Here is a 9,045-nt window from a genome sequence, read left to right on the forward strand (position 1 = left end):
AGGGGTGTGTAGATCTCCCCTCACGGAGAGAGAGAGCTACGGAGTGAGGCAGTGTACCACATCGTGCACCCTGGGTTACCAACACCAAATGGTTTGCCTTTCATTTCGCGTTATCCGGATGTCAGACATTTGACAGAGCCTGTAGGTGAGAAATTCACATGCTATGGGCTGGCAGCAGAATGTCAACGTTTAAAGATCGTTGACCGTTCATAAAGACTGAAAAGGGTTTCAAAAATTGCATTGCTTTATTCGACTAGCAAGATTTAGGCGGTTGGTTCCATCCAGCCCCCTGGGAGCTGACAAAGTGTGTTGTGAATAAAGGATATTGTTTGAAGCTTTGTGGGGCGGATGGAAGTTTTAAACTAGGGCATATTTGCCTGCTTGTGCCTATTAGGTTGTTTAAGCAGCAATTGCATAAATTTATGGTTCCGTACGTGTACGTCGTGAAACATTCTGACCGCTGTTTACACGGCTAACTGCAAACAAATAACGTCGAGAATTTCGTTCTTCAATGTAAGCCAGAAATTGCCAGATCTCATTTAAGCTATGGTGAGTAGTCAATACCGACCCAACTTGTGCGCACATAAAACCCTAACCTGCCTGTATTTGGCTCCGTTCCACTGTTTTACTCCTAGTCTCCCATGTATGAGGTAAAATTTGGCGGCTTTTGGTATTGCGCAGGATAGATAAAAGGAAAGCGTCGACACCCAGCGCCCTTTGCCTTCCCAAGATACAAAAAAATCCTCGATTTGAGAGCTTTCACACTCAGGTTTGCCACGTAGAAAGATGCGTACTGCTCATGAGCGCTGTGTGTTTACAGATTGTTTCAGATCACGAGAGAACAGTATTTAGCGTCACCGAGTTCACAGCTTCACCTAAGCAAAACGCATACTCAGCTGAACCAATAAAAAGGATTCCGGGTGAGCCTGCGGCGACGAGCTTTGTGGTGATTTAGGGTGGAACGGAAGACAGGTCACCACACCAACAAATGGGTCTCAAGCTGGCGTTCGAATTATTAGTCGCCTTCCTCTCAGACTGCATCCCTTGAGCTTGAGAGCTATTGTGCCACAACTTCACCCTCTCCGTTTTGTCCCCACTACAGCGGTATTTGCCCAAGTTTGCAGGGGAGTGTTATCTCAAAGAGATCTTCAATGAATATGCACTCATTTGCAAACTAATTTGGTTCTTTCGAGAGACTCACCTGGAACCCAGCTGAATCTCTCGTTTATGATGTTCTCAGGCAATTGAATGTGCTGCACCAGGCTGTCTGAGAAAGAACCAAATTAGTTTGCAAATGAGTGTATATTCGCTAATTTCGTGCAATTTGGTTTCAAGTAGAATATAAGGTTGGCGGAAACCCGGGGACTGCGCCTACCTGATGAGCCCCAAGAAGGGCGAAACCGGTCGTGGGCTGTCGATGGATTTTTCAGCAACCTATGAGTAGTACATTACAACGATCTTCAATGAGTTTAGGAACTAATTTCTTTGCTTTCCACGAGCCGTTCACACCTTCGTTCTGTGATATTGCAAAGCAGTAAGGTACATCCATCTTTTCAACCGGTACTATCGATCGAGTTCGTAAGTATCAAAGAAGAAAAAATGACTGGAAAAGAAAGTTCGATGGTCGCTCTTAATTAGCCTTGCAAGACAACATAGGCGTTTTCATGGTATCCGAAGTGATTTTCAAAGAACAAACATCGTTTATGTCGATGGAACAGACAGAAGTACGACACTCACCAATGTTTACTCTGGAGTTCAACTTGAAGCAAAAGTTTTCTCAATAGCCATTTGTTACTACGGGCTACTACGATAGGCCATCGTCACATACTGTAAGTTAGTACCGAAAAATCGCGCTTAAGCAAACAAATGAATGGACTAGTCACACAAACAGCAATTCATCTATTTTATCCTTTCTGCTGACGACAGCATGCTGAAATGCACGTGCTCCGACCGATGAATTTTACCATCGTGTAGATGTTCACCCGTTCCTCATGGTGCTTCCATTTGTTCGACAATATTAACAGGTTACCACATAGTGGCCTTTAGAAACTACTCTTAATGCGTGAGTAGTATGCTATACATCTAAGATCTAACGAAACCATTAGGAGAATGAAGGTGAACATTCACAAATCAACCAAAAGACCCGGAATACGAGGGCCACTACAAGCCAGTGGTGTGAATTTTGATGAACTCAGAGCACTCCGTGCCATGCTAAAACTAAAGTCCATATAGTGGGGACGAGCAGCAGTTTTAGCTTTCTTTTGCTTTTTCTCTGCATAGCTGCTATAATTTTTAACTGATCCACTGGTTGAGTGATGATGTTTGATTCCAAAGTTCTAATACAACCTGTGCAATTTCACTCGAGTACAATTGGTCAGAGCTTCCGCATTTCAAAAGCCGAGTTTGACAAAGGATACTGTGTTTGAGAAAGACAAATCCATCAGTGAAGGTTTTCTGCTTCATTAACACCGGTTTTTGTATGCTTAAAAGATGGGGTTGCTTATTGGCTGTCTCCACAGAAAAATAAATGAAAAACGGAATCTCGGATCTAAACAGAAGACAGAAGTCCATTGGGGCTGAGATTCACATTAGAGGAACGGAGGAACAGATATCCTACCTACCGTACTGATACTAGCTAACGAAACGTTTGCAAGTTAACTACCAGTCCTGGCGAACAGATCAACCCTTAATATCCTATCAACTGGCATTGCGTGTATATCCACACGACAGACAGCATTAGGGAAATATCGTTTTACGAAGACAGAGGAAATAGTGAGCAAACTGTTTCACACCTAACCCGAAGCACTTCTGGCGCTTGCCTAATGCTGTGGCTATCCCAAAGATGAACTGATTGATGTATTTCTCCGTCATTTACGGTTACAGATTTTGTAGGGGGTGAAGAACAACTTTCGAAATCCACAAAGTAGGTATCAACAGAAGATCAAGAAAACACATGACATTTCCCTCGGCGGGTCACCGCCTTGGGCCTTCCATGGAAGTATTGCTTAATTTTGAAGTTCATTTAAAATCACATGTATGTAGTTCTTCCAGAAAACATTGTGAGCTCGAGAGAAACCAGCGTTCATTTCATCATGGCGCAATCGGATGTTACATTACTTGAAACCGTGTATAAATCTTGTCTTCAATACCAGACCATCGTGGCTAAACGTTTAATGGGGAATTGAAACATAATGAAATAGAAAACAAGTTCGGCAACAATATTTTTGTCAGATTTCAGCTACTTTATCATAGTGATTCATGGAGGTGTTCAGTTTGGCTCTTTAGGTGACAGTGGCTAAAAATAAGACTAGACTTATCGAACAAGTAACATGTTACGTTTAGACAGCTCAAATATCGTAGCACATGAAACGTGAAGCGACCTGGCGCAGCACATCTAGTTGAACAAGTTTATTATAAACGAAGGATTCGGCTACATTCAGCTGAGTCTCCTGCCAAAACCGAATTCGTATGCGAATGAACGTATTTGGAGAAGTCTGTCCAATAAGGCTTCAATTAGGACATAAGGTTGACGGGAACTCGGGGACGAAACCGGTTGTGTGCTGTCGAAGTTTTCAGCAAGCCTATGCGTAGTGCTTTACGTCCCGACAAAGCTAGACTTAAACAAACACCGGTCTTAGCGAAATACACTCATCTGCAAACTGATCTAGTTTTTCGAGAGACTCACCTAGGACCCAGCTGAATTTGTCGTTTCATTCACTACGATAGTCGATATATCGCGATACATGTACATTCGTAATGCACTACTCAGCCCATTCAGTCGAAGAACATCATAAACGAGAGACTGACTTGAGTCTCCCGCCAGATCCAAATTCGTATGCCAGTGAGCGTATTTGGTGAAGTTCGTACAATTAGGGTTCAAGTAGGACATAAGGTTGACGGGAACTCGGTAACGAAACCGGTTGTGTGCTGTCGAAGTTTTCAGCAAGCCTATGCGTAGTGCTTTACGTCCCGACAAAGCTAGACTTAAACAAACACCGGTCTTAGCGAAATACACTCATCTGCAAACTGATCTAGTTTTTCGAGAGACTCACCTAGGACCCAGCTGAATTTGTCGTTTCATTCACTACGATAGTCGAGATATCGCGATACATGTACATTCGTAATGCACTACTCATAAGGTTGCTGATGAATTTTCAGCAACTTTATGAGTAGTAAACACCGATCTTTTATGTGCGCACCACGATGTGCGCTGTTATCCAGTGGTGACAGTTTGAGCAAATCTGGTGTCCTACCGTTTGGACCTCGTACTTGCCTCCTCCAACTGTCTTGCCATTGGAGCTAAATGACGTGGTTTTTTCAACACTGCTGCAATATGACGTCACAACATTTGTTTGTCAAAAGTCTCTGAAGGCAACCAATCCAATCTGGCGACGCCGTTCGGTAGTTATGGTTTGATTATTTCTTTGGAGGTGATAGCTGAAATATAAATTTTCAAGGCTGTTCTAGCGATTGTCGACAATTCCTTGTGTACACATCCCAAGTCCTGAACCAATTTGACACCTTGTTGTTAAAATAGTTCATTTCACAACAAGACTTACAGACCATCCGTTGAAGTTTTCATCCCAAGTTGCCGTAGCGCTTTGTACAAGTGCCAGTTTGACGCCTTTACCACTGAGGTCAACTCATTAGGTGTTTACTTGGTGGATTCCATTGTACACTGTGAAAGGGAAAAAAGATAATCGCGATGCGAAACCTTGATGGACAAATTTTTTACAAACGCCTGTTTATCTTTTTTGTATCTTTGTATCTTTTTATATTTTTGCCAAGAAATCAGTAAGGTTTGGATGACTAACTTACATCAATCATGAGTTTAGACGGACCGGAAAGCGTTCCTTGTTCAGTCATTCGTCATAAGAGGGGTTCTCACGGTGGACAAATTTCGAAGCATCAAATGTTTCTTTTAAAAAAGTGTCCTCAAACGCGAAAATCATTAGGTATTCCGATGACAGACTGTGGTTTCTCCCGGGTTGTAAGGTACTCAAAAAATGAGAGTATTCAAAGAATTTCGAAGAGATTTTTCGAAGCCATACACTGGTGAACAGTACACAATATTATGTTATATATGCTTTGTGGAATACTGTTCAGAAAGCCAATTCTCAAGTTTTTGCTAAGACTCACGTGATCTTTGGATGGAATGTACTTTTGATATCAGTTGAACAATCTGTAAGGATATCGTGCTACAAGCCGCGAGGTGATGAAATACCGTAAGAGTCAAAGCAAGTAAGAGCCGGATATGGGGACAAACCATGACACAGTTGTGAATGTCCAAGAACTACATTCAGGACCCACTCAATCTGGCTTGGTAATGGCCCCATAGCCAGTACGATCACCTCAGTTCCGTCATATGCAAGAGGTCAGTACAACCAATCAAAAGCTTTTTCCAAAATTTAACCATACGATGTGTGAACCTGACCGGCGTATCTTGGTTTTTGTGGATTCAGTTATCCGATTAATAGGGGATTAAAGTAACACTTGTCAATAAATTTCTCCGAAAAACGGATCTCGTGCCAAAAGATACATCACATGTCAATCATTTCTAAACCCTGAAATCTGTGTTGCTTACTTCAGATACACAGTAGGATAATCTTTCTCCTTAAGTGCTGAATAAGAGTTATGGGATTCGATTTTTACACCCAGACATACACCGGTAGCTCTTCTTAAGGATTGCATGCCAACCCTTTTTTGGCCGAAGTTAGTTAAACCTCTCTTAGTGCACTTCTACACGTGGCGTGAATAGGATGAACTGGTCGCACTACTGAACAAAGCGAACAAAAACCCGGGTTCGAATACTCCATTATGCTCATCCGAGTCACAATGGATCTGCCTGACAGATTAAACGAAACCAGGAGGGTCCACACCACACGACGCGTGTCACACATACCAAGGTGAAATTCAAGTAGGGTAAATCGGCGATGTAGAACAATAGATGGAAAGAGATCGTGTACCCACAAAGCGCGTATCTATTGTTCTCACTCTGCCCGTATGAAAATGTCTGGATCAGGTTCCTTTCGGTCACTGGGCCACGACTGTCCATACAATACGTTTATCTGTTTGTAAACAGCGTCAAGAACCGAGTACTAATTAATTCGCGTTCACCATCATCATGAATTGGTGATGATTGTGGTCTAGTACTGGTCATAGGCGAGGACAGAAGTGGTGTGACTACGCACGTATAGTTTTTATCAGAACAATAGAATACTATTCATACGATGGGGACATAGTATGAGTTGGACGCGATATGCACTGAGTAGCTCAGTAGCGTGGGGTCTAACTGACATGCGCATCTAGCATAAAGTTTGAGCTCTATTGGGAATGATACCCGGATGTAGCGAGTACGTGCTAGCTTCCCCCTCCCCGGATCGAGGTGTCGACAAACCTGTGGGACAACAGAGTGCACACACTAGTTGTGGTAGTGGAGTGGCATAAATAGTTAACCGCAGACTAATAAGCATTGGTGTCAATTTATTCTAACAATGAGTAAAAAACCACAAAAATTTGCCAAGTCACATGGGGCATACTTCAATGGAGATAGGTGTACGAAGTTGGAGTTTGTACAAAATGTCCTGTTCGAGTGGTTCGTTCCCAACCAGAATCGAGCTACTATTGACGAAGGATTTGAAAAATTGACACAGTGAGTTGTCTTTCTAGGCAATATCTGTGGTGCTAAAAAATTATAGGAATCCTTGCCCCATGTTAGCATCTATCTAAACCTACGTGTCTGTTCACCCAGAAGGGTGCACTTTAGCCTACGGGTGTTCAATTTGTATACGAGTTCAGGCAGTTTCAAGTAGAAATTGCTTACCCGTTTGGATCAGCCGCTCAGTTCGGTAAGCGACTCATTATTCTTCGCTTATATTGTCCTAGGATAAAAAACTAATTAAACAGCAATCATTAGAAGATTTGAGCCGTTGAATAGAGGTTAATTACTGTAGGGCGTGCCACACTGATCCCCTCAGCCATAACCTAAAAGATGATACATCAGTGAGAGAGCGAGCGAGGGAGAGAAGCCACCAGGATGGTCTGTCTAAGGAGAATTAGCAGTAGTCCGGTTGCCTTTACCATCTAACTCTCTCTCTCGTTTGTGATGTTCCCGGGAAACTGATTGTTCTACACCAGGCCACATCATGCCTCTGTTACGATATTTGAGATATCGTAACACACTACTCATTCGGCTGGGTTCCAGGTGAGTCTCTCGCAAAACCAAATTTGCTTGCAAATGAGTGTATTTCGCTAACTTCGTGCAATTTGTTTTAAGTAGAACATAAGGTTGACGGAAACTCGGGGACTGTGTCTAACTGGTGAGCCCCAAGAAGGGGGAAACCAGTCGTGGACTGTCGAAGAATTTTCAGCAACCCTATGAGTAGTGCATTAAGAATGAAGTCCTCTTATGTAACCGACTGCAAGAGGAACATTATTGATTGTAAAGGGAACTGGAACCATTATCCTGTTGTGTGTCATGATCAGTGAGGCTGTCTGATCTAAACTGATTGAAAACAGTCTTGCTGCTCTCATTTCCACGAAAATACAATGGTTTTATAAGAACTGCCAACAGATGTTCGTATGCATCTCTAAATAGCCTTCAATATCAGATGTTGGATATCTGTTCAAAGTCAACCGAGGCACATATTTTCATCACTGGTTTTAGGAGACATGTACGAACTTCTTCTGCTTGCTGAACGCTGTTTGCAGGTCGGCTAACTCCGGACGAACTCAGATCACAAAAATTAATTAATAGAATACATCTAAAGTCCCACGGCCTTACTGTGGTAGTGCAGTACTCGAAACTTCTATGTTAACTGGCTGGGATCCTGCACAGACGAATGTAACATGTGTGTCTGAAAACATCCAGTCTCACAAGTTCAGAAACAAACCGTGATCATGCCAAAGCCTGACTAACTCCAAATAGGCTGTAAGGACCATAGAACCTACGATTGTATGGATGGACCTTCTCAGAAGAGTTGCCATTCCGAAGTATATAGAAATTAGTCATGGCTGAGGTTCTATAAAAACCAACATCTCCCCACTTTTTTACACTGCCATGTTTTTGATACCATACTTTATATGCTGTACAGAATCGTTTTATGCAGAGGACTTTTCGGTCAGAATTTTCTTCTGGATGTTTTCCCATTGGGTACTTTAGCTTTAGTTAAAATGGAAGCTCGTGCAGAAGATAATAAGGATGGCAAAACTGCCTCCACGCAAATGTGTATCTTTATTATGTATTCAAAACAGAAAAAAAGCTTTCTAAAGTGGTCCAACTCAAATCAAAGCATTCCATTTCGAACCGCGACTCAGTGATTCAGCGGGCTCACAGAAGAAAGAGAACCATGTACCAGTTACTGCGACGTAGTTGACTTAGAAGATAGGCTACTTAGTGGGAAGGAGCCTTGTCTGTTAGCAAGGGGTCCGAATTTTGCGATAAGCGAAAAAGAGACAAAGTTGGAGCAAAAACTCCTTTTGTTGAATCTCCTTCACAACTTTCTGTAACGGAGAGGCTATCGGTGTAGTTAATTATGGCCCAAGGGTATCAAAAAACCGGAAGCTCAGGATAACACACCCACAGAGCGAGAAGTGTTCGGATGCCTTAGAACAGATTTAGGGTAGATAGGGATAAGGTCATAGTTGTAATGCATAGAGAGGACAGTTCAGAATTCAGACCGTGAGATCTGACTAACAGATCAACAGTGGCATTTTAGATATCCATTGATATTGATAACTGTCTAGTTTGATAAACTATTCGGGGAAGGATATATTGTACTAGTGGTGTTTCAAGGACAAAGTCAGCGTTGGGGTATCTAGTACACATGGATGTTTTGAACTATTTCCGCAAGCTAGGGCTAACCGACCAAGTATAGGCTAGTGGCAGTTCAAGTAAGAGATGTCGGTATGGTCACAACCAGTGCCAAGGTGAATTTGTAAAATGGTGCAACTGCTCAAATAGCAACTTTCGTCTACCCCAATCAATGTAAACGTAATTCAGTGATTTTCTGATCTTCACTTTTGACCGTAATTTTAGTCGACAGA

The sequence above is a fragment of the Opisthorchis viverrini genome (assembly GCF_000715545.1).
Source record: "Opisthorchis viverrini unplaced genomic scaffold opera_v5_55, whole genome shotgun sequence".
In the NCBI taxonomy this organism is placed as follows: domain Eukaryota; kingdom Metazoa; phylum Platyhelminthes; class Trematoda; order Opisthorchiida; family Opisthorchiidae; genus Opisthorchis; species Opisthorchis viverrini.